The sequence below is a fragment of the Mandrillus leucophaeus genome, unplaced genomic scaffold (assembly GCF_000951045.1).
Source record: "Mandrillus leucophaeus isolate KB7577 unplaced genomic scaffold, Mleu.le_1.0 Scaffold178, whole genome shotgun sequence".
Lineage (NCBI taxonomy): Eukaryota > Metazoa > Chordata > Mammalia > Primates > Cercopithecidae > Mandrillus > Mandrillus leucophaeus.
In genome coordinates this window covers 1,282,077-1,309,245 of record NW_012101787.1, presented here as the reverse complement: position 1 = coordinate 1,309,245, position 27,169 = coordinate 1,282,077, and the positions used below count along the sequence as shown (strand labels likewise).

Here is a 27,169-nt window from a genome sequence, read left to right as displayed (position 1 = left end):
ATTATGTCATCTAATACCATCTTTATCATGTATTAATTTGGGTTATAGGATAATTGGGGTAACTTTTTGGTGAGAGATTGAGATTTTCTTAAAAGCATTTTCAGAAGATACTAGAATTTTATGGGATTCTTTTAATATAGCATGTCTTCTCAAATATAATATTAGGACTGTTTGAACAGGAGGTAAATCATGTTCACTTTATTTTCCAGTTTAGAATTATTGCTGTTATCAGTTGGTGGGTGTGGGAACAACTTAATAAAGTTTGGGTAATTTAGTTTTCAGTTTAAATTCTCAACTGGCAATTGGCCGAAAACTCCCATCTGAAGACATGATCATCCAAATGTCATTTTGTGATTTGGCTACTGTCTGCTTGATATAGGAAAGCACTATCAAGAAAGACTATTGGAGTGACTATCAAAAGGAAGTCAATGGTAAGAGTTTTCATTTAAATTCTGTGTGTGTGTGTGTGTGTGTGTGTCTGTGTGTAAAGCCTACCAATTTATTATATTTGAATTAAAATTTTAGAACTTTTAAAATCTAGGACATAATGACAAGTGTTTGAATTTTATATGTCTGTCACTTATATTTTAATAAAATATATGCAAAGAATGGTTTTATAGATAAGAGATTTTACATACTTAATGTTTATAAATAGTATAAAAGTATGGAAAACCAATTATATAGTTCATGTGTGGTTTAAAAATTCAATTTTTGTAGTTTTATTGTAGTTATTTAAGATAGTGTATTACAAATATTGCTTTACTAAAGTTTAACTTTTAAAAAATTTATACTAAACTGAGTTTTTCTGTTCAGTTTCATAAGTGCTTCTTAAAGTAGACAAGTTTTGCAGTAGTATGTTGAATGCTGTTTTGTTTTTTACTTTCATTGTAAAATAGGAAAGAAAAAAGTATAATATATGACAAAATCCATTTAGTTTAACAGTAATTCTTTAAAAGTGTGTAATTGCTGCTATACTTTGGTGGAAACTATTGAATTTGTAAGATTAGACGTTTATACTGTATACCCAAAACAAAGTGGAGTAGCTGTTCATAATATGGTACAGAATCAAATTTTGGTGATAAAATCAGACATCTCTCTCCTGCCTTACACATACTCCCACTGAGAAAATAATTTCTAAATTTGGTTACTTTTTCATATGCTTCAAATGACCTTAAATTTATATTTTTCTCCTGAATATATTTGATTCCTGCATATCCCTTTTTTTGGACGTCTGTGTCCAATCAGATCCGTGATTAGTCACGTTAACTTTGGACAAGAATGGAGGTAGGATCTTAGCAAGTTTGAAATCTTTAAGATTGTTGTCTGAGATTATTCCAGTGTGTCCATGGACATAGTAGTTTTGTGATAACAAGATGACGGCTGATGAAGATTAGCATATTAATAATATATTATAATTCTATTAACCATTCTATTGTCAAATGTGTGATTTTTGCGATTCACATAGTTGGAGTAATTTTTCATGCCCAATTAGAGATGTCAAAATTATGTTAATTGAATCTGGCCGTGTTCTTAGCTGCTTTCTAGAGCTTAATAACAAACATATCAGGAAGAGCTCTTGTGACAAGCACCCAGCACAGCATCTGTCATTATGTAATCATTCCAATGTTTACAGTGAACTAAGTACTTGAGATGGCAACATTCATATTTTAGTCCATCTGTCTAGTAATTCATATTTGTATAGTCTGTCTACTATGTGTCATCCATTTAGGTAGATGCTGAGAATAAAATGGTGGGGTTAAAAACAGATATTCCCTAATTGTTACTGAACTTCCGGTGCCAATGGTAATTACAGTGTAGGTATAATTACACACCGCAACTGGAACCAATACTGTGAAATGGCATAAGTTTCTACAAGGGTAGGAACAATAAAGTTAGTGTATAAATAAAGCATAGAACCTACACATTTATTTATTAGAGTGAATTGATAACTTGCTTTTCAACTTTTAAAGTTAATTCTATTAATATCTGCTAAGCTAGGCATTAGAAAGACTAAATTCTAACCATAGAGAAATACATTTTTATGCTGCTATTCTATTTTCTTAGATTTCTTAAGAATTTACAACAAAGCCCTGTCAAAGCAGCATGCTTATGTGAGAATTTCACTTATGGGAGAGTTCTTATACGATTTCAAGAAGGAGTGCCCTGAAGAGGGACACTGATTTCCTCAACTGAACTTAAAATTGTTACATGCAGACATTTTTTAAAGGTAGTATACTTTTTTTCCTTAATCAAGTCAACTTTATCTCTTTTTTAAAGAAGGGAATGTAACATTTATGTTTTTCATATACACACACGCAGAAGCATACATGTCGATTACGTTTTGGAAAATAAAATCCAAAGAGCATTTGGATATCTGAATGTTTACGCTTCATCTCTGCAGTGACTTACAAATTTAGCTTTTTTCTGGATATACTCAAAGTCACCAACCTGAGTTCAAGTATTCTGATTTGAAGGTCTCCACTTAGAGAAGTAGGCAGTCCCCCTTGTCAGTGCTAGGAGAAAGATGTCCTTCCCATACCTTCCAGAGTGTCTTGAAGAAATACTCCTTCCTGGGTAACGTGCCTCGGAATGTACGTGATATTCATTTTTCTTTGACAGCTCTTTTTGGTTCTGTTTAAGTGGCTTTGATGGGCTTACGATGCCCAGTGAAGAATTTGGTATTTAGCCCCAAAAAGATATTTAAAACACATAATTATGTAAATATTGCAGATGGAGGATGATACATAGCATTTCTTTTATTGCAATGAATTTGAAATAACTTCTTTCTAAAACAAAATTCTACCAATAGTCGTCAGTTTTTAACTATATAACTTCTCAATATAGGAAACAATTAATGTCTGATTGGCTGTGTATGTTGGAGTATAATGACTTTTGTTTTGAATTTGGGAGTTTCTACTGTCAGAAGAAAGGAGATGTGAATTACAATGGTGTTAGAAGAAATGAATTGGAAGTTTGAATGAGAAAAATTTAAATAAAAGTTACTGTTTAAAGATATGGAAAGGAAAATAATGTTTTAGTTCAATATGAGAAAGAACCTCTTAAATGTAGAAAATAAAATGGGGTGTCTTTCTACATCCATTCTTAAAAATTTGGCAGAAGTTACAAAGAAGTTACAAAGAAGGAGTTCCTGCTTATATAAGTCACAAGGATTATTTAAAGGAAATTTATGTTACAGCTTGTAAAATCATGATATTGATAATTATTAATATGTAAAACTTTATGTGAAATAGGTATTACTAAAAATATTGAGCTACTATTTATAGTGAGATCATTATTTTTTAAGTAAATTTTTAGTAAATTTTAAGTAAATTTAACAGATAGAATAGCAAATCACATTTATTCATTCAACACATTCTTACCAACAACCTGCTATATGTCAGTCATTGCACTAGGCATGGCATAGTCATAAATAAGACTGATGTGATTCCATAGGTCTTGCAGGGAACATAGACATTAAGCAAGTAATTATAATAAAGTATAGTGGCTTATGATATTATAAAAACAAAACAGTCCTTTCTTAAAGATATCTTGAAATTGATCTGTAGTATATTAATTTTAATCCGTTCATATTCCTCATGAAATGAGATTGTTCATTTTGATGTAAAAATTAGACTGACCTTCTTTACAGTTAGTAGAGACTGAAAAAGTCTTATTATTTGTATAGCTTATTTAAAATGAGAAACTGCTGTGGAAAGATCTGCAAGTTTCTGAGATACCAAGAAATGTGAATACGAGCAGAACAAGCACATAATGCCTGTCATGCATATTATATACATTATAAATGTCATTTAAGACAATTATATGGAGCAGTTTTACATTTAAAACTACCAAGTTGTAGTAGTTAAGAAGTTGGGCTCCAGAGTCATACTGGTTGGGTGTGAGTGTTAACTCTGACACTTACCAGCTTTTCAATCTTAGGAAAGCTGCATAACTCTACTGTGCTTCAGTTTTCTTACCTGTAAAATGGGGATAATAAGAGTATATATCTTATGAAAAAATATATTATTTGATATATAAAAATGCTAAAAGAGTAGCATATGGAAAGTGCATAGAAAGGGCTCCAAATGTTGTTTTAGTTAATAATAACAATAATAATTTCTTCATCTTGAAAATATCCTACTTCATTCATAAAGTTGTGCCAACTGAAATAATTGCAGATGGTGCTTAAAATACATACAATATATATTTCAGAGTGGTATGTAAAGAGCTTTTATTATTACTACTAAACAAAAAAAAAAGTCTGTGAAATTCTCATCTAAGCTTTGGGACCTCTGTAGCTGAATTTCAGCAGTCACTCAAAGGCTATCTAGAGATGCCATCTAGAGATACTTTATAACCTAGTGCCTTTTTTTTTTTTTTTTTTTTTTTGCAATACAGAAATTTTTGTTTTCATTTTAAGATGCTGAATGAGAGAAAATTATTTCAATACAAGTATGGTTTCCCATGACCACAATTAGTTATAATGTAACCAGTCAACAGTTGTCTATTGAAACCACTAGCTATTAATATAGTGTCCTGGTAGCCTAAAAGAATTACGCTATCATTCTACTTAGGCCCTAGGGAGACAAGAGCCATGTAAAGAATACTTAAAGCACAAAATCCGAGACCTAGTTCCTGCTGTGCCACTAATAAACAGAGTTATCTTAGATATACAAACCTGTAAAAATTATGAGGCCATCTTAGCATCTCAGTACCCTTATTATGTATGTCGTGTGTATACACACATGGCCATCCAATATTCCTTTTCCAAATTCAAATGAAAGGAATTCATTAGGGTTGTTTTAATTTCCAAATTTACTGAGTAAAAGAATTCTGTTCTAAAAATTATTTTGTATAATGCCTTCAAATTGAGTTTTACATGTACTATTTCAAGGCTTCTCAGATAGTCCCACATAAATTATCTAGTGTTTCTGCATCATTCTATGATCTTTTCATTAATGTCAAGTGTAATGTTTTTTAACTTCACAAGGGAAACATGAAATTCCTTTAGTGTGCCTCATTTTCAGACATTTTCTTGTTGATTAAAATTCCTTTTTTAAATAAAGTTTCAACATTTACTAAATAATTTTTTTACCTTTGAATTAACTTTTTATAAATGAATAATGACAGCAGTCATTACAAACTCTGCTGTTGGCAACACTAGAGGGCATTTCTAGTTCTTGAAATAGTGTCATGAGTTCTCAGAATAATTTACCAATTCATTAAACAGCAGACTAGCATTTTAAGGGAAAGGAACTAAAACAAGCACGAAAGATATATTATACTAATATATACTATGTATAGATTATGAATAGATAATATAAATATATATAATATATACATTATATGATGTATGGATAATACATATATATTGGATAGTATGTATACACACGTCTGCTTTACCAGATGTTCTCACTGAATCACTACTCCTCAAAAGGCGGGGGAGTATTTGTGATCTGCTCATTGAAGCACCACTGTATTATCCAGTTGTGTATTAGTGTCGTGGAGGTCTGTGCTCTGATAGGTTTAGCATCAAGTGAACATTGAGTAAAAAATGTGTACGTATATACTCATACATGCATACATACATACTCATCAGAAGTTAGTTGCTGTGATTATTGAACTACTAGATGCTAACATAGTCATAATTAGAATAATTTTTCAGATAAAATATGAGAGCTAAACTAGATGCCCTTTATAGGCTTAGTAGAAGATTTAAGAATACCTCTGTTTTGAATTACTGTATTTTAAATGTTAAAATATTTGCAAGGAGTTTGAATGCAGACATTTTTAGGAAAAGGATATAATTATATAATGTTAAATATATAATATTAAATATTAACATGCAATGATATGAAAGAAGACTGAAGTTTATAAGCAAATTCAATTAGCATAAAGAAAAACTTTTTTTTTTCCTGGGAGGATTTGCTTACTGTGGTGTATTGGGGAAAAAAATCTTACATATCATTAAGTAATCATTAACTCGGTAAAAGTAAAGTCAAGGACCAACGAAAATAACCTAATTGTTGTGAAAATAAGGTGACAAATAGACAATCCCATCTTACTCTGTAACATACTTTGTATAAGAGGGGATACATGATAACCACTAGAACAGTGGTGGATCTGCAGGTGGTAGGTACATAAGGGGTATAAGAAAGTCTTTCTAGTTCAAATGTATTTCTACCATGTACTTTACCCAGTAGAAATGCATTTACATTTTTAAGAGGAGCGTATAAATCCAAATATCTCTGTTGATACATATACCTATCATTTACTTAAATACCTGAGTACCTACTAAGTATAAAATACCCTGATATTTTATGTTTAGCACAGTGAGGCTGTAACAGTTTACACTCCTATTATGTAGCTGAGACCAGTTGGTCTCTTTTAGAGAAGGGAGTATCAGTTAGTTACAGAAGGACTCATTTGAATCATGAGATAATTTGTGAGAATGCATACCCAAGTAATATGCTTTAATAAAATCAGAAGGCAGCATGCTTTTGTTGAGAAATGGAGGTAGGAAGGTATCAACATAAAATAACCTTCTTTGTATTGTTATGTATTGTAATGTACCCCATAAACTGTCATCTCTTTTGTTTGTTTGTTTTGAGGGTACAAATTATTTCGTTTTCTGATATTCTCTTTCCTAAAGTGTTGTTGGACTGAAACTTAGCAAATTCTTCCCCCCCCATATATATGTATATACACACACACACATATATATACACATATATATGTATTCTTTCTACAAACACACAGCAATAGTATGTGCAAGTCAAATTTAATTTTAAGATGAATCTTTTAAAGCATGGGTGAATCTGTGCCAGTCACACACAGGGCAGTCTGTCATATCTTTTGCATCCTTGCTTTGTATTGGTTGTGAATGTTCGTTATGTAGTAGGGTAGGTAATTCCATTTTTACTTGTACTAGAATATATCTGGCTTAATAGATGACGTTCCAAAGGCTTGAATTTAAAAAAAAAAAAAAAAAAAAAAAAAACAACAACTTTAGTGTAAAAAATTTCAGACATACACTTAAGAGAGACTAGTGTAATAAACCCCATGGCCTAGAGTTAACAATCAGCAAAATTTTGCCACACTTGCTTCATCTACTGTCTTCTTTTTCCTTGACTATATTTAAAGTAGATCCCAGACTTCAAGTCTTTTCACTCCTACATTCTTTCATATGCATTTCTTTAAAAGAAGGAATTTTTCTTATATAACCACAATACCTTTATCACATCCAACAAAAAATTAACAATTAACTACTAACCACCTCATATTCTCTCTGTATTCGATTTCTCTGCTTTTGACTGAAAAATGTCATTTTTACGTTTAGATTGTTCTTTCAGAATCCAACCAAGATCTGTATAGCATTTGTTTGTTAGGACTGCTGTATAATTAAAAGGTCTTTTCTTTCCCACCATTTGTCTACCTCACTCACTCCCAAACCCCCTCCTTCCTCCTTCCCTCCCCTTTTCCCTTTCATGTGTTAATGACAAAACTGGGTAAACTATCCTGTAGAATATCCTCCATTCTGGATTTCTCTGTTGGCTTCTAACTTATTCCTGTAGCCTCTGAATTTCCTGTGAATTAAAAGTTGGCTTGAAAGACTTAATTAGTTTCAGGTTCGACTTTGGTTTAGGTGTTGAGGATGGAAGGCATGCAGGAATACTTCACACATGGAACTGTTTCTTTATACTGCATCACATCAAGGAGCATATGTCTGCTTGTCATACTTTTATGAATGCTAAAATTGGGCAGTGGTGCCAGCCCAATCTCTCTATTGAGAGTTTTCTACCAATCTTTTCTCCTGTGGGAAAAGTTACTGATTGTTCTTTGAATCAATTCTGTCATTAGGGTTTGCAAGAGAATGAATTTTTAAATCTGCCACCCCTTACACATTTATTAGTGGAAATTCTTCTATAAGAAGAAATTTCCTTCATAAATTACACCTTTTTGATATACCTGAAACAATGTATACTGGAAAGAAGCCTAGTGTCTTAAATATCATCTGTTAAATACCTAGTGTAATATTCCAAAGCTAACTTGAGATACTACAGGGACCACATAGCACCTTGAGTTCCCATTTTACATGTGACTCTGAGGACTTTCACAGAATAAAGACTTTTCTTATTTTAATGAAAATTGTCAGTATTAGGATAATTTTATGTAGTCAACATAAATACAGTGTTGGTCCTATAGGAGTTGGAGACCTTTTCCCAGTTTTATTTGGTCAAATACATTATTTTGTGATGAACTAACTGTGAATGATGAGTTGAGCTTCAAAGAACATGATACTTCATTAAATCAACAAGCTGAATAGTATCATCTAACCAAAGCTGTAGAATGAATGGTAATAAACTTAAATTCAGGGACAAAACAATCACCATTTTTGTTACTAATTTGTCCACCCATCATCACTAACCCCATTTTTATTTAATACTTGTAATGAACAAAATCTGAAAAAGAAATAAAACTAAAATATTTCATTTGTAGATGACATGATTGATTACCTAGAAAAATCTACAGTAGTCAGCTCTAAAATCATTTATTAAATAATAAAAATTTAATAAAGTACCAAATACCCCATTCTGAACTGCAACAAACAAGATGTAATATCTAGCAATACATTTGAGGGAGATATTAGATCTTTGGAAAATAAGTTAACATCCAGTGTATTTGAAACAATTTTAAGATTCAAATAAAAGGAGAGAAACTGTTTCTAAATCAAGAATATTGGCAAATTATTTGACTAAAAGTAATTTACAGATTTTTGGGTTGAATCTCTAACTTCCAAAATTTCTAGTGATTTATTTTATAGTGATTCTGTAATGAGAAGTCTTGTCCTACTAAATATCAGAAGGTTTTAAAGCAAGAGTGTCTAAAACCGTGACAATGATGCAAGAATAGGTGTGTTACCCAGATTCCAGAAGAGACCTCTCTGTCCTTTGGAGATTTAAGTATAAATTTTCTGGCTGGGCCTAGTGGCTCACGCTTGTAATCCCAGCACTTTGGGAGGCCAAGGAGGTCAGATCATTGAGATCAGGAGTTCAAGACCGGCCTGGCCAACATGGTAAAACTCTATCTCTACTAAAAATAGAGAAATTAGCTGGGTGTAGGTGGTGCACGCCTGTAGTTTCAGCTACTCAGGAGGCTGAGACAGAAGAGTCACTTGACCCCAGGTGGCAGGGGTTGCAGTGAGATGAGATTGTGCCATTGCACTCCAGACTGGGCGACAGTGAGACTCTGTCTCAAAAAAAAAAAAAAAGGTGTTAATTTCATTTGAAGCCTGACTTCATGGCCAGTGAGAGTGAAGAGACATGGCCTGCATCCCATGACATATGCAAATCCCTGTGGCTGACTCAGACCTCAGTTTCTCTGCTTCTGCTTGCATGCCACCTTGGTTTCTGCCAATGTCAATACATATGTGAAACCAGCCCCTTTACTAGTTTCAAACATTTAACATTTTGTGAGTTAAGAAATCTTGAATAGGTGATAGACCAGCAAATTATTTTCTTAATTTTTGAGTAGAACATGCTATCTACGTTCATTCTTTTCTTCTACTCATACTTCCCTGAATTAATACAACTGTTTTCTTAAGAGGAATACTGAAAAAATCAGCTTGTTTTCATTTTGTAAAACATAGATTACTGGAGGACTATGAGGAATACAAAATTTGTCCCATCTGTTAACATACATAATAACTAAATGTGTGACAAAATATTCTTTCCTAAGAGAGGGGCACTTAAAGGATATTTGTTCAGTGGTGTTGGATAGTACTATTCAGTGATATACCTCAAAACTAATTAGACAAAAATCATCCATAGGAATTAGAAAAGGTAGCAGAGAGAATACCTTTACATCTCGTATTTGAAGAATTAGTAGAACTCACCCAGAAGATACTTGAATATTAAAAATTTGTGTTGGACCAAAATATTATGATTAAAAGGATAATAGAAAATTGTGGAAACTACATTAAAAATTATAGGGAAAGTGATAATGGCTATAAGTTATATATTGTTGTAAATATGCAAGTTTAGATATCAAGATTCTGAAACATAAATGAGAAATGAATGTGACAGATTAAGAATATGAAAATAAAGACATATGAATAATAAATAAATATGGGTTTTTTTTCATTGTATTAAAGGACATCAATTTTTAAAAAGAGAAATCTAATATTTGCAAGTAAGCAGTGCTAACAGACCCTTTTGGGAAATAATGCAGGAATACATGCTGAGAGTCACAATAATGTTTAGAAATATCATAATAACATATTAGGAAATACTATGCTAATTATCAGTCTCTCATATATATATATAGAGAGAGAGAGAGAAAATTCTCAGTTTAAAGACTAATTATAGCACAGCAACATAAAATATTACATTTAAATGATTATTTTTGGAGACTATAGAACAGCACTGTTCAGGAGAGCTTTGTGGTGATAGAAATATTCTATGATTGCACTGTCCAATATGGTAGCCATTTGCCACATGTGGCTACTGAGCCCTTAAAATGTGGCTAAGGCAACTGAGAAACTGAATTTTTAATTTAATGTTAATTATTTAAATTTAAATAGATAAATGGGACTAATGGCCACAAGTTTAGATAGTGTAGTTCCAGAAATAAGGAGAAATGTTTGATATAAGTGAAAATAAAATAGTAAATTTATATGCCATGATTACAAGTATGTACATAACTAGATGTACATATGGAAAGTGATAGTCACAATTAAAATATTTCTGTTAGAATTGAAGGAAATAAGTGATTTTTTTTTAAATGCTAAATTTTTAAAAGGTTACATGACAATAATGTAACACTTTAGCACTGCACTGGTACTGTTCAGTATGGTAGCCACCAGCCTGATGTGCAATTTAAATTTATATCTGTTTAGGTAAAAATATAAATTCAGTACTTTAGTCACACTAGCCACATTCCAAATGGGCAGTAGTCATATATGGCTAATGTTTACCTTTTCGAACAATGAAGCTATAGAACAATTTTACCATTGCCAAAAATTCTATTGTACAGTGTTGTAGAAAGAACTGGTAAAAGGAATATACTGGAATAAGTCACTGATAGTTTATTAGTGAGTAGTTTCTAAGGGCACATGAGAATTAAAACTGGAAATTGGATTCAATAAAAAGTATAAAGGAAGAGTATCATAAGATCCTACTACTGTAACCTAGATTAGTGCCTTTTTTTTTTTTTTTTTTTTTTTTTAGAGTTTCACTCTATCGCCCAGGCTGGAGTGCAGTAGCGTCATTTCAGCTCACTGCAGCCTCACCACCTCCTGTATTCAAGTGATTGTCCTGCCTCAGCTACCCAGGTAGCTGGAATTACAGGCATGTTCCACCACTCCTGACTAATTTTTGTACTTTTAGTAGAGACGGGGTTTCTCCATGTTTCCCAGGCTGGTCTGGAATTCCTGAGTTCAAGTGATTCATTTGCCTTGGCCTCCCAAAGTGCTGGGATTACAGGCTTGAGCCACTGCGCCTGGCCTACACCAGTGCTCCTTGAAGAATGGGCTATGAACTGGTGCTGGTTTGTTAATCAATCCATGACTAAATGCTTACTCTCAATTTCTGTATTGGTTTAGAAACTCTTATAGTCATGTCATATTTCTGTCATTCAGACACATCACCTGTCTCCCTGGTTGAAGTGCAGGCCAGTAGTTTTAACTCAGTTGCCTGGAGAGTTTTATGTTGAGTGAGCTGAGTATAGTCATGATGGTAGTCCATGAACATGGGTCCCCAGTGGGAAGAAAACAGTCCTTCACTACAGATTGCATGAGAAACACTGGCCAGCATTAAAGAAGGAAAGTAGATTGCTCAGGGAAGTTTTGTAGGGAACTTAAAGTGAGATGTTAGTATGGCTTAGTAGTCTGTATTTGCAGGTGAAATGAAAAATTCAGCATGAAATCTCTGAATGTGGTAAACTTAGACTTCATCCTCTGAGGTGGAAATGAGGCAAGGGATCCGTTATCCACAGCATGAGTAAGTTTCTAGTCAGTTCCTCTGTCTTGGGAGTTTGTTTTCCCTTTTCGCCCTTGTTGGCCTGGGAGATTCAACCAGCTAGCAGTCTTTTCCTTTCAGTAGGATTTCCAACTTTGTGTTGGCCTTTACCCCGTTTTAGCTCTTTTTGTCATATTGTCTGCACTTAGTACTTGGTAACCGTTTTCACCCCTTCCCCCAGAGTTAGTTCAGAGGTTTACAGGATGTTGAAAATAGGAAAATTGTTTTTAAATTAAGTGAGTTTTTGTGTACACTTATTTCTTTAGCCTAAAGTTTTGTTTTAAGTCTCTTTTTTTCACATTTAAACCTGATTCCCCAAGACAAGATATAAAACTGAATTATGTGTGAAATGTGGAAAGGTTTTTACTGCCTGTAATCAAACCATAATCTGTCCATTAAAGCATTATTTTAGTGATGAAGGGTGGACATACATCCCAAGTTTACTACCTGTTTTCTTACTGTGGTTTTGACCATACAGCAAATGATGTCTTCTACTCTGAAATGAAATGCACCATACACATGTCCAGTATGTTTTGAGTTTTAATTCTACATTTTCAGATTTTGGGGTCAAATGGAATCAAGTACTTTATAAATAGCTATTTCTTCTGATTCTTTTGGCCTTACATATTAGATTTTTTAAAGTATACACATTCAGTCCTTCATCAGTACCATTAATCTGATGTTGATTTTAGCATTTCTTCTTTTTTTTTTTTTTTTTTTTGAGATGGAGTCTTGCTCTGTCACCCAGGCTGGAATGCAGTGGCGCAATCTCGGCTCACTGCAACCTCTGCCTCCCGGGTTCAAGCAATTCTCCTGCCTTAGCCTCCCAAGTGGCTGGGATTACAGGTGCTTGCCACCACGCCCAGCTAATTTTTGTATGTTTAGTAGAGATGGGGTTCACCATGTTGCCCAGGCTGGTCTTGAACTCCTGACCTTGTAATCCACCCGCCTCGGCCTCTCAAAGTGCTGGAATTACAGGCGTGAGCCACCACACCCTGCCAGTGTTTCTTCTTTTTCTCCCTAATTTATCAGATTTGGAAACAGTTGGAAAACATTTAAAGGAAATAAGTCTCTGTGTTTTTAATAATAGTTTAAGTTAAAGGAAAACAAATGAATAAGATTGTTTATTGCAGTCAGACAAAATGTACATATTAAAATACGTAAGAAAATCATACTTATAGAATAGCATCCTCTGATTTCAATTTAATATTATGGTAATGATTTACTTAGGCAGAATTATATCTATAGACAACCATTTTATCACTTGATTTATATTGCTCTACACTCTGGACAAAAACTGTTAATACTAAAGCATTAAAAAGGTGTATTACTTTTCATCTGTATTAATATTCTTCTTCTGATATTTGGTATTTAATAATATATTTTAAAGTACTCTGCATGATTTCCTGATCTTAAAGCATTCCATTCCTTTCAAGGAGTTTGGATCATAATAATTTATTTATAGTATTTTCTCATTCATATTTTAGGATATGGCATTTTAAAATATTGTATTCCTAACAGTTATTTAATATATAATTAAACATTTATAGTAGTATTATTTTGTATAACATATTTTCAAGCTCCTCAGAACATTTGTAGGCTTTTGTTTCATTTTATGTAAGTTTCACCTTAAGAATATTGACTGATTGGTTAATATTCTTCTTAATAATCAAAATTTTTTTAAATGCTTACTATGTACCAGGACCTATTTAAGGTACTACAGATAGTGTGTCAAAAAACAAAGCCAGACTTCCTTTCCTCATGGAGTTTTATATTCTAGTAGATTGATTCTACTGTTGATTCATACTAAATTAATGTATTGATTATAGTAGAGTAATTTATTGATTCTGTGGCATTTAACACAATTCAAAGGGCTACTTTTCTGTTAGTTGTTAGGAAATAGCATATGCCATTATATTGAAAATACAAAGGGAGGACAGAATTTCCGCTGGTTCTAACTCATTGCTTTTTAATGAGTTTAGCTGTATATGTTTTTTTTAAACGGAATTTATAACTATGATCATTTGGCAGCCTACAGTTTTTCTGTATTTTTTTTCAACTTCTCAACTTCCCAGTGATGGGGGTAGACATTGAACTAGTCACTTAAGGTTTTGGGTCTAAGGAGTAATATTTGAAACATGCAGTATTTAGAGGAGATATTTTTGTGAATGAAGAGAATGTGATTTTAAGCATAGTGATGATTTCATCTAATTTCTGTTCTCAAAACTTCATTTTGTAATATGGAAAGATAAGCTTGATCCTAATAGTATGATCTCAGTATAATCTTTTACTCTTCTCTCCTCCCTCAGGACAACCTTAAACTTCCACCACAAGAGGAATATAAAGAGGTCCCTCCTGCACCAAGAAAGATCTGCAGATCTTTTTCAGTGTTCTTGGAGGTGTGGGGTGTGAGAACTTGATCAGTTTGTGTCAGCCACCTTGTTCTCTAAAGGTAAGCACTGTGTAGTGAGTGCGCACTCGTGGGCCCAGGCTCCTAACCTAAGACTGGTTTTGGAATGCTCCATCGAGGGTGTGAGACCTTCAGATGTTCTCACAGAAGGGAGACCCAGACAGCTACCTGTGAATAGGACATCACACATTCATCAAGAGGTGCTTTTCGTTATTTAGAAGTGAAGCATGCCCTGTGGAGGTATGGATATTTTTGTTTTGTTTTACTTAAAAAAAAAAAATCCCAGTCATAATAAAACCTGTTTCTAGTTTAGTCTGCCTTTATATTCAGTTAATAACTGCTGGGGTTAATCAAGAATTTTTTTGTATGTCTTGAGATATGGATTAAGAATTTTGAAACAATGACACCATTTAGGCCCTCTAGTGACATAATAGTTTCAGTTGATAGAACCAGCTTTGAAGAATTACTTTTCATGATCTTTTTGAAGCTGTATCTTATCTTTACTTCAGGGAAAGCCCCTCAAACCATTTTGTATTCTGTATTACACTTCAGAAAGTGTGGAAGCAAAGGCCGTCTAATCTTTAAAAGGTATGTAATCATAAAATTTTTTATGTCAGATCTTAATTGAAAAAGATTACTTAAAACTTGAAAAAATTACTTAAAATTGGCAATTTCTTTTTCATCTTACAACTTCTTCCTGTCTTCAGGAAATGAAGAATAAATATGTTGGTTCTATCAGGGAAACCTTATGAAGGATAAACAAATTAATGTCTGTGCTTTACTTCCAAATTCTAACATCAGAAAACCTTATTGTTCACTTATATAATCTATAGATGTCTCTCAAAATGACCAGTCTTAAATTAAAATGTCATTTGGATATCATTATCCAACAATCAGAACAAAAGCATGCTGATTTCAAAAATGTCATTAATATTAGCATTAGGTCAGTCTTAGACAAGAATACTTTGAATAACAAGAGACTAAATGTCTAGTAAAACATTTTAGATTGTAATTCCCAGTATTCTGTAGTATTAACAATGAAGACTTAAAGTACTGATGAAGAAATTAAATATGTCCATTTCATTTCATTCATCTTTTCTTAAAGCTCTTAAAGTGATCCTGAAGACTTTAGTTCTACAAAATGTGAACAACTTATGGACCATTAAATTGGGGAGTAATCTGCTGATTTTTGTCTAGCAACTCTGCCTCTGATGCAGGATAATTTTTTTGTCTTTTCAAAACCGTTGTTCTTCCTATATCTGTATAATAAAAGATATTAAAGAGAAGAAATACTTGTGTGTTTGCTGTTAGAATGAGGAAAAAATGCAAACTGGACCTTTTTGAAAAACCTTGAGAACCAATTTACTTTTTTTGTATGTAAATGATTGAGGAGTTAGAACTAGTCTTGGTTATTATAACTGCAGGTAAACTTAAAAGATTTAAATCTTCAAAACAGATTATCATGTAGGTTTTATTAGAAAAGAAATATAGATTATTGGGTGTATAGAGATAACCTATATATGTGTACAGTTTTTTTGATTTTTTATTTGCAAGAGCATGCTAAATATCTTAGCCTTCATAACAGCATAGAATGGACAAATGTGTTATCTCTTTTAGCCAGTTGAGAAAACACTTTGAATTAAATCTCCAACCTAATGAAAATTGTAAGGTGGGTTATAGAAATAACTAAACAGGTTATTATTTCTTAACCAAACTAAAGATTTATTCTAACTAAAATACTTGTAATCTCCCCAAACATACTTCTTTGTAGGATGTATAAATAAAATGGGGACCTATGAGATCTATGAGATTTTGCCCTCTGTAACTACAGTATCAAAAATAAGATCGTTTCCTAATAATTCTTATTAATAACTTATCCATCTCAATTCATAGTAGGTGACAAAATCAACTATTGTTCTATGATTTTGATCATGTGTAGGAGGGAAAACCCAAAATAATGGTACTGAGGGCTTCTTCCATTGAAACTAATATCTGGGAGAAGATTTGATTTTCATGTGTACATATACACATACCCATATTAGAGTTTATTTCTCTTTTTAATCATGTAAGAATGATTTGTCAGAGATCAGGTTTCTGATTTGTCTTTCGTGGGTATCAGTATGCCACATTTTGTTTTTGTTTTTGAAGTGTTCCTAGCCACTTCATGCTAGTCCCTACTAGAAATTTTGTTCCCTGGCATGATCATGCTCTTTACCTACTCTGATAGCTGGAGGGAGGTGAGAGAAGCAGTCTTATGTGTTTACCAATACTGATTTTTTTTAGAAATGGGACAACAAAGAAATTCTAGCCTTTGGAGGCATCTGGACCAGCACTATATGGTACAAAGATAATTTGAGCCATAAATAGAAGCCGCATATGTAATTTTAAGTTCTTAATGGCCATTTAAGAAAATAGAGGCAAAATTAGTTTTCATTACATTTTATTTCACCCAATAGACACAAAAATATTATTTCAACATATAATTAATAGAATGTTTTATAAGATTTTTTTCATACTCAGCATTCAAAGTCTGTGTATTTTATACTCATAGCACATCTTATGTTGGACTAGCCACAGTTCAAGTGCTCAATAGCCACACGTGGCTAGTAGTTACCATATTCCACAGTTCAGATCTAGACAATGAGTGGAATTCTCATTTTAGCCTCATACATGCTAAAATCCACTGGATGACCCTGCGAACTCCCCTTGTTTAGAGTTTCCAAATTTAGCAGAAGGAAAAAAACAAAACAAAACAGGATGTCCAGTGTAATTTGAATTTCAAGTAAATAACAAATAATGGCTTAGTGTAATTATGTCCCATGCTATATTTGGGGCAAACTTTTACCAAAAAAGTTACTGCTTATTCGAAATTCAAATTTGACTGGGTGTCCTGTATTTTATCTGACAACCTTCTCTGGTTTAACTTGAGAAGAAGACATCATCAGGCTGCCTGATCTTGGAGGACTAGAAAATAGAGCATGACTTCCTCTGCACAGGATTTTAATAATCCTCCAAAAATCAGCCTGTAAAGTAGAAAATATCTGTAGCCCATTTGTTCCTAATGATCTAGTACGTTTAAGACACAAGAGGGGTCAAATGACAAGGATTTAGTCCATACATATTTAAACATTTTAAATCTAAATTATTACATTAACGTGTAAGGTTTACGAAATTTTATAATTTGAATGATTACTTGAATTTGTAAAATGTAGATCATCTAACAGCACATTGCTGCTATCATTTCTCTTGAAAACTAATTCTCCCTTGGCAGTAACCATAGCAGTTTTCAGGGTTTTGGCCATTTCAAGGTATTTTCCTACCATTGGTTTCCATTGCATCTGTCACATAAATCTCTGGTAGTCAAGCATTAACACAAAATACAAGGCTACTGAATGCCAGGATTAGGCCTACTTTGTTACAAGTATTTAAGTACTTGTAATTCTTTGCTCTGGTGTTGACCATTGGATCCTGACCAGTTCAACAGTTGGTCTCCTAAGAGCTGCTTTTACAGAGGAACATCTTTCCATTTTCATTCTTTAACATTTTTAATGTATTAATTTTAGTACTATTTCTGAAGCATACAATCACCTCCTTAGTAGTGTGGCTCTGCCCTCCTTAAGCGCTACAGAAGAGACTATTTGTCTCGAAAGATAGTCATTGCACCACCTCCCTCTCCCTCCAGAGAATACTTTTCCTTCACAAAGTGCATGACTCTAGGTGACGGGTTTACATTATTATTTATGTAGGCAGGTGGATGCCAACTGCCAATGCAGAGTGGCATAATTTAGCAGTTCCAAAGTTAAGCTATGGCGCATTCCAAATCCATTCACGCTTAGGAGAATGTACCCAAGAGTGTGGGGGTGTTTTCAATTACTGCATTTCCTTCAGAGAACAAGAACTACAGGTAAGTTTTTGTGTGTGTATGTGTGATCCAATAATTATTTTTAAATAAGAAATGTCAGAATCTGAAAATATTGCCCCTCCCCCAAAACAGTCACCTGAAAGGTCTCAAATATAGCTTTCAGTATATATTATTTCCTCACTCCAAGAGGGAAGGAATTGGAGCTGGTGGTGATGGTGGAGTTGGGATGAGGAAGACAATTTACTGTCATTTGAAAGCTGTGAATGTCACACATTTTCATGTCTAGAAATATCCTGGGTTTATGTAAGAATCTGATATTGCCTAACCTCTAATGTCTCAGGTATGAATTATTTTGTCAGATTAACACATCTATATATAAGTAAGGTATTCAGCCTTTCTTAGCTAATGTCTTCAACAGCAATGAGTAAACTAATGAGTTGTGTCTGCGTTTTCACTTTTATTCTCAAGACTGACTTCCTTTTGTTTAAAGGCTTTTGCCTTATTTCTGAAACCATAATTTAAAGCTACAAAAGACCTGAAATATAATCTAGTACCCTTTTTACCTGGGGATCCTTGGATGGATTTCAGAGATTCTGCGAATCCCCTAAAATTACAGTCATATTTTGTATACATGTGTTTTTACTGGGGAGAATGTCCATAATTTTCACCATATTCTCAGAGGATTTCATAACAAAAAAATTGATCAACAACCACTGTGATCTAGTCTAATGTGTTCATTTTACTGATAAAGTGAAGTTTAAAGAATTTAAGTAACTTATCTTCATTCATTTGAAAAGTAATACTTGTGAAAAGTTTATTTCTTTAAAATTCATACTGATTTTTAAAAGAAATATACATTTACCTTCAATTAATTAAACTTGAAAATACCAGCCTAAATGGGAGCCTCAGTTTGCTAATGGTTTCTTCTGTTCTGCCCTTTGAGTGAACTCTACTAGTTAACATTAAAATGGCCTTCCAATAAAGTACGAGACTATGTGATAAGTTCTTGAAGATAGATTAAAAAGAAAACGAATTATCCATTATAATTTAAATCCCTTTTTCTCTTTTCAAATTCTGTCTCCAAAACTAAAACTCAGGAAAATAGGTGAATAATGTTATTTTTGTATTTCTAGAATATTAAAAAAGTAGGTAATTGCCTTAATAAACATTACACTGGGCATTATTGGGACAGTTTTGGTTCTGAACCCTAGTTAAAGAAATTCTCCAGTAGCCTGTGTACACTTCATGTTGTTTTTCAGTGATTAGGGCGTTTTTAGGTCTTTTTGATCTTAAGATGCTTTTAATGTTATAGTAGGACTTTAGAAATGGTAAGTAAGCAAGTTCTGTATTAATTAGCAAAACTAATACCTTTTTCTCAAATTAAAGGAAATACCATTTTTCTTTTTCTTTTCTTGATACTAACCAGTAAAATCTGTCTAGTTTAAAATCTAGTGCATTTATGCCATAAATTGAATATTAGAATAAAAAGCAATTTAGAGGATGATAAACAAGACGATTATTTTCTGAAAGGAGTAGAAAAAAAGTAAGGCAACTTGGAACACTACATATATATAAATGTAAAATATGTTACTATACTTTTATATAGATATTATATATCCATATATTTTTTTTTTCTTTTTTTTTGAGACAAGGTCTCACTCTGTCACCCAGCCTAGAGTGCAGTGGCACAACCACCGCTCACTGGAACCTCAACCTCTGAGGCTCAAGCCATCCTCCTGTCTCAGCCTCCCAAGTAGCCAGAACCACAGGTGTGCACCAAGATGCTGAGCTAATTTTTCTGTGTTTTTTGTTGAGACAGGGGTCTCGTCATGTTGCCCAGGCTGGTCTCAAACTCCTGAGCTCAAGCGATCCTCCCACCTTGGTCTCCCAAAGAGCTGAGACTGTCAGGCATGAGCCACCATGCCCAGCTGTACTATTTATATTTTTTATTTAAATTAAATTATGCTTAAAGATTCTAAAATGCATAGTATAAAACTCATTATAGAAAATGATACTGGCTTCTGAAACATTATAGTTTTGGTTTTGTTTTTATTCCTTTGGACATTTTCACTCAAGGTAATTATCACTCTATGCTTTTCTGCCATTATAAAAAGTGACCAGATTTTGCTTTTTTATCCAGGAAGAACAGTTTGTGAATGCCACTTGATAGGCCACCTGTGTTATTTTCCATGGGTAATTCTAACAAATAAAAAGTTATATTTTTACTTTGTATTCGTCCAATTATTTTATGTTTAATTTAGAAAAGCTTAAAATCTTCTTAGGAATGTTTGCAAATATTTGTAAAATAGTTTTTTTCAAAAAAGTTGAGGTAGACAGATATTAAATATTTTTGTGACTTCTCATTAAAAGAAACTGAAGCAATTAGTTGACCTCACTCAATTCATTAAAACAGTACTGGGTTCTTGGTTTACATGACATTAAAAATAATTCAACATCTGTGTGTAGACAGTGACTAAAAGTTTATGATTTTGTTTCAAGAGTTTTATTGCCATAGATTATTTTTTAAAATAGAATTTTCAAATACATTTAAGAACCATTAAAAGTGACTTCTCCCTGTGCTTGAGAGATATATGGATGGCTTATATCTTTTTGTGTATAAACAATTTAATGTTTAACTTTTATTTCCTTTAAGTTTGCATATCAAACACTCTCAGCAATCTAATCATTTATACTGGAGTAGTTAGACTTTGAAACTGCCACAGCTACCTGCCATGTCCTTGTATAAGATATAAGTAAATATATTCAGTCATCAAATCTATAGAGAACTGTGAGAATAGAGTGGTAAACAAAACACATTGCCTGCCCTCACAGCTAAAGAGGAGTGATGGTGGGAAGATGGAGGTGATGAGAACCCAATCTGGGGTCAGAAAACAAAACTACAATCTATTTCAGGTTGCACAAATGACATTTTAACTGAATCTGAGGCACATTAGATTTAAACCAAATGAGAAGGCAAGGTGGTGTTTTGAGCTGAGGGCACAGCAGATGTGAGAGTCATAAAGGAAGAAGAACAAAACACATTCAAGATAAAAGACATGGAGAGAGGGAAAGATGACACTGTATGGTGAAATATCTTGCAAGTCAGTATTAGATATTAGCCTTTGGGCTTTAGCTTGAGAACAGTGGGAAGACATTGACCATCAGATTTGTATTTTTTCTAAAATTTTTTATTAATGCCTAATACATCTAGAAGTGTGAGCATACTGCTTTATGAATTTTCACAGACGTGAAAATTCGTGATGAACACCCAGATGAAGAAAAATAACAATACCAGCATCCTAAAAGTTCCCCTTCTTTTTCCTTCCAGTCAGTCCTGTCTCTTGCCCACCAAGGAGACATCTTGCCTGACTTCTCGCTGTATATGGAGGGTATTGCCTATATTATGCTTTATATAAATAGGGGCATACAATGTGTATTCACTTGGGTGAAAGAAGTATTATGATTATGAGATTTGTCCATATTGTTGACTATGATTGCTAATCGTTCACATAGCTGTGTAATGTTCCGTCGTATGCATGTACCACAGATTTGCATTTTTCTGAGATTGCTGAATCTGCATCATGAAGGATGGAAGGGTGTGAATTTAGTAAACTTCACAGTAAATCTAGGAAAGAGATACTGGGGCTTGACTAGTGTGGTGACAATGAGGATGAAGAGAAGTGGGCATATAGTGAGATATTTACAAGTTAGAACTTATAGGATGTGGGGATTAATTGGATGAGGGGATGAAGAATCAGATACACCAGAGATAACTCCTGGGTCCTGACTTGGGCAGGGGTTAATGGCAGTGCCCTTCATTAAGTCCAAATACTAGAGAGGAAGTGGATTGTTGCTCATGCTTTAGTAATAGAGAGGATTAACGAATTCAATTTCTGATACAGTTAAGTCACCTGTGAAACATTGCACAGATCTGCTTTATACAACTGTTTTATTAACTGAATTTATGAATAACTTTACCTTCATTAACCGTAGTGTGCTAACAAATAGTTCTACATATGGATAACTGCAAATCTTGTCTATTCTCACTGCGCTTCACCTCTGAATCTCACGAGATACTTTTCCTGAATGTGTTAGGAGTGGTTTTGTCACACCTCATGCTTTTTTTTTCTTTTTATTTATAGAATATAATTCCTCTAAACTGGTGCTAACTTTATGCAAGAAGAGTAGCACTTCCTAGGTTGATGATATGAAAGGCATTGGTGAAATGCCTTCAAACTTAAAAACATTGTTTTTCCAACATTATAGTCTTTCCTTTAATTAGCACAATAAACACACCTTAAAATGAGTTTGTTTATAGGAAATAACCTACTTATTTAGTAAGACTTTAATGGACTGAAGTAAATATTCATGAGATTTGGGCAGGGGAAAGAAAAGAAAGCTAGGGATGAGGTCTGACCTGAGCACAAACCTAGGCAGGGTGCCACAGGGGGAACCCTCAGCATCAGAGAGCAGGTTGAACACACCTGATTTTAAAGCAATGTGATGCCAAAAGAGTGATGTAGGAGCTGTAAAGGAGGGACTTCACCACTTTTCAATGCTGCCTGGGACTAGTTACACTCTTGGAAAATTTTATATGAAAATAACTAATAAGTCTAGCACTGAATGAAACAAATGCCTAAGACCTACTGGAACATTAAATAGACTTTTATGCCAGCCAGTTATGATTCAGTGCTATATTTAGACCACAAAACTGGAACTAAAATCAAGGCAGTTTATTCTTATCCCATCATGTCCATGGGGTGGAGAGGAACAGCTAAGTAATCATGATCATGTACTTCAGTTTATAGAGTTTTCTCTAGCTTTGGGCATTGTCACTTAACAGATAATACAGTTTTAAAAATTAAATGCTCAATTTCATTTCACTGAGGTTTTTTGTTGTTGCACAACACTGTAAATATACATTGAGTTGTTTTTTCTTTTAAATTTTTGCCTCTAATTCAGGTTTACATTGAGCAACCAAATCAGTATTTTCAGAAGCCATTTAAGTTAATTCATTTATTTAATAATTACTTATGAAATATGTCATGTATAATAGTGCTATAGCCTAAGATGATAGTGAGAAGTATTCCTACCTTTTGTTACTGGCACCATTGTGGAGATACTCAGAACATACAAAAACAGTGTGATAACACAAATTATTATATGACTCGCTGTTTTAGTAGTGTTTATAAAAGCAGTGAATCCCACGAAAATAAACTATGGGCTACAGTATCAAAAAAGAAATGATGGAAGTGGTAGAATTTAATTTGGGTCCTGACAAATAGGTAGGATTTGAACATGTACGGCAAGAACACTGCAGGCAAGGGTAACATCTCATGAGAATTGATGCAGAAAAAAATACAGCATATATTGGCAGAGTGAGAAACTGGCCAGACTGTAGCAGAAATCATAAGCTGATGTGAGGAGAGAGAGAAAAACTTCATTAAAGAAGCTTTGAATTACTGAAAAATCCACCAGTTATAAAAGCATGTATTATTGTCTTGATGTTTAGATTATCTATAAATATAATTTTACTTTACTCACCACCATGTGATAGCTATGTAGGTTTTTATCTTTTTAGAAACCTGATGTGAAATTACCTGAAGGAATGAAGTTTTTGTGCTTTTAAGAGTATCTTCGCTCAGGTTCCATGGATAGACTTCAGGGAGTCTGGATCTCTCTGAAATTAAAGCAAAAGTTTGGATATATTTCTTTTTCTGGAGGAAGGATCCATTGCCTTTATGAGTATGTAACAGTCCAGAAGAAGTTAATAAAATAGCTTGAGCTCTCCTAACTTAAAACTTTTATTTATTATTATTATTATTATTATTATTTTGTAGAGATGGAGTCTTGCTCTGTCGCCCAGGCTGGAGTGCAGTGGTGCGATCTCGGCTCACTGCAACCTCCGCCTCCTGGGTTCAAGCAATTCTTTGCCTCAGCCTCCCCAGAAGCTTCGTCTTGGGGTTAATGCAGTAAATTAAAGAGGGGAAATTAAAACAAGTTAACTGCTTTCCCTTTATTTCAGTATTTACTGATACAGTATTTAAGAGATAATCCCGAAAAGTGTATCAGTTGGGTTGATTATGTAACCAGAGATAGTGGCTGTTTTATCAATACAGTGGCTTTCAGTAAAAGGACAGCTCAATTGCTTTTTAGATACAGAATGTTTCGAATGTGCTATTTCAAGTAGAAATTCCTTCCTATTTTTTGACAGGCATATATCTACTTTCTGCAGAATATAAATAATTTTCAGTGTGTCCACCTTCAATCCTGAAATTTGACTCACCTGGATCATATTTAATCTTTTGTACAACCGTTTAAAGCAGGAGTCAACAAATTATAGCCCATGGGCCAAATCCAGCCCTCAAACTGTTTTTGTATGGCCTATGACCTAAGAATTGTTTTTACATTTTAAAATTGTTAAATTTCTAAAAGGATTGTAAGGGATTAGGATTGTAAAAAAGGAGAATATGCAACAGAGATTTTATGTGACCCTCAAAGCCTATGGCGTTTTCTGACTGGCCGTTTTTTTAAACCCCAATCCATGGTTTAAAGTACAGTTTTTCCTGGATGCATGTGTTCTTCTACAAGCAGATACAATGCTTGTGGATAGATATTATTTTTTAAGTTGGGAGTATATTTATATAATTTTAGCAAAGTTGACTGAATAAGAAAGCTTTTTTTCTCTACTGGATATTCAGCTAATAGTTTAGCTTTCTAAAGTCTAGATTTGAAAGTATAAGAACAAAATGTGGACTTAGTAATCTATTTCAAAGAACTATGTGAATGTGAAAGTAGATTTTGTTTTTTGTGAATATGTTACACAGCAACCAGAAATCAGAGCAAGTGAAAAATATTAAAATATAATCTTGGTTTTAGAAGACACCACTTACTTAAGGCAAGTAAGGCAAAAGAAAACATGTGTACCTGTTAATGGGTTGGGAAGGGCAGCTGTTAAAAATTATATTATTCATTGGTTTTTTCAACATTTATACTTATTTTTAGAGCCATTATACATATTGGCTTCTTTGTATTATATTTTATTAATATTATTGTATGAAATACTATGGTTCTAAATTTTGGATAAATATTGAAATTATTTTTAATGGGGGAATTAGTGAGTCTCAAAAAATTGGGGCAATTCTGCCTTCTCTCTGTGCATCATTTTTCCTCACTACTGGATCTTTTTTACCAACATACAAATAATATTGGGTTTTTTCCCCATCTTGAAGAAAAATCTTACTCCCAGTTCCTCCTTTAGTTACTATCCCATGTCTTTCATTTACAGCCAGTATCTCTGAAGTATGTTGATGCCTGTGCTGTCTGAATTCAGTTCCTATAACCCCTGCCATTTCACCAGAATTGCACTTCGTAATGACTACCATGCTGTCAATCAGATGATCATCTCAGTCTTTCTCTTATTTGACCAGGCAATGGTGTTTAACACTCCTTGTTTGGCCTTTTAGGTACGATATTACACTCTCCTGGTTTTTTTCTCCCACCCCTCTGGCTGCTGCTTTTTCAATCTCTTGCTGATTTCTTCTTGCCTCCCCCATCTCTAAATTGGGAATGCTCCAACATTTGGAATTTTGGGGACTTTAAAACTGCACATTCACTCCCTTAGTGACTTCATACAGTACCATGGCTTTATATGATCATCCATTTGCTAATGATCAGAAGTCCTTTAGTCTTTTTTTTTTTTTTTTTTTTTTTTTTTTTTTGATAGGGAGTTTTGCTCTGTGGAAACAGTTTTGCTCAGTTTTGCTCAGGCTGGAGTGAGTACAGTGGCACGATCTTGGCTCACTGCAACCTCCTCTTCCTGGGTTCAAGTGATTCTCCTGCTTCAGCCTCCCATGTAGTGGGGATTACAGGCGTGTGCCAGCACACTCGGCTAATTTTTGTAATTTTAGTAGAAATGGGGTTTCACCATGTTGTCCATGCTGGTTTTGAACTCCTGACCTCAGGTGATCTGCCTGCCACAGCCTCCCAAAGTGCTGGGATTACAGGTGTGAGCCAACGTGCCTGGCCCCTTTAGTCTTCTTAGAATGTGATATAGTAAACTGAATTCCTCATGTTCCCCCCACCAAAACTACCTCCGGCAGTTTTTCCCATCTGCTGTCTTTTTATCAGCCTTGGTATCACCAAGGATTCCTGTCCTCCTTTCATTCCACATATGATAATTCTTCACATTTCTGTTACCAAAATATTATCTTGTTTCTGTCCCAAAAATATTTCTGAGATTCAGTTATTGCTCACCATCTCTACTCCTACAACCGTGATCTAAATCACCTTCATCTCTCACCTGTATTGATGCAAAAAGCCTCCTGTAATTGGTCTTCCTGTTTCTTCTGTTGACTTACTTCAGTCCATTCTTAATATAGCAGGTAAAGTAGTTATATTTAAATATAAGCCATATTATGTCACTCTTTTGATGAAAATCCTACGTTGACTTTTCATCTCAACCAGAATAAAAACTAAAGTTCTTAAAATAGCCTACCAGGCTCTGTACTCTGGGTTGTCATTCCCAGACAGCCACTGCCAACCACTCCTGCCTGCTCACAGCCACTTTGCTCTAGTCATCCACACTGGCTTCTTTGCTGTTCTTAGAACATTCCAGGCAAGTTCTTGCTTTAGAGCCTTTGCACTGGCTGTTCTTTGTAATACTCTTTCCCTGTGTATCTACAGGGATCATTCTCTCATTACTTGAGATTTTTACTCAAATGTCAATTTAACGAAGCTTTCTTTAGCCACTTGATCTAAAATTGCAGATTTCCCCTACTTCACACCAATTCTCCTTCCTGCTTTATGTTTCTTTTCTTGAAGACCTATTACCATCTACCATCCCATATATTTTACCTACATTTTTCATTTATTTTTTGC

General features: G+C 33.8%; 1 protein-coding gene across 4 annotated transcripts in view; it reads left to right on the top strand.

Moving 5' to 3' along the window:
• ZEB1 (zinc finger E-box binding homeobox 1) overlaps nucleotides 1-27,169 on the top strand; it is a 189,024-nt gene that overhangs the window by 50,217 nt on the left and 111,638 nt on the right. Inside the window, exons 3-5 of one of the 4 annotated variants that reach the window (XM_011977310.1) lie at nucleotides 276-431; nucleotides 2,065-2,227; nucleotides 14,327-14,469. The exons of the other annotated variants lie outside the window; for them this stretch is intronic. The gene's annotated coding sequence lies outside the window, so the exon portion shown is untranslated. The remainder of the gene's footprint in view (nucleotides 1-275; nucleotides 432-2,064; nucleotides 2,228-14,326; nucleotides 14,470-27,169) is intronic. 4 annotated transcript variants of the gene reach the window in all.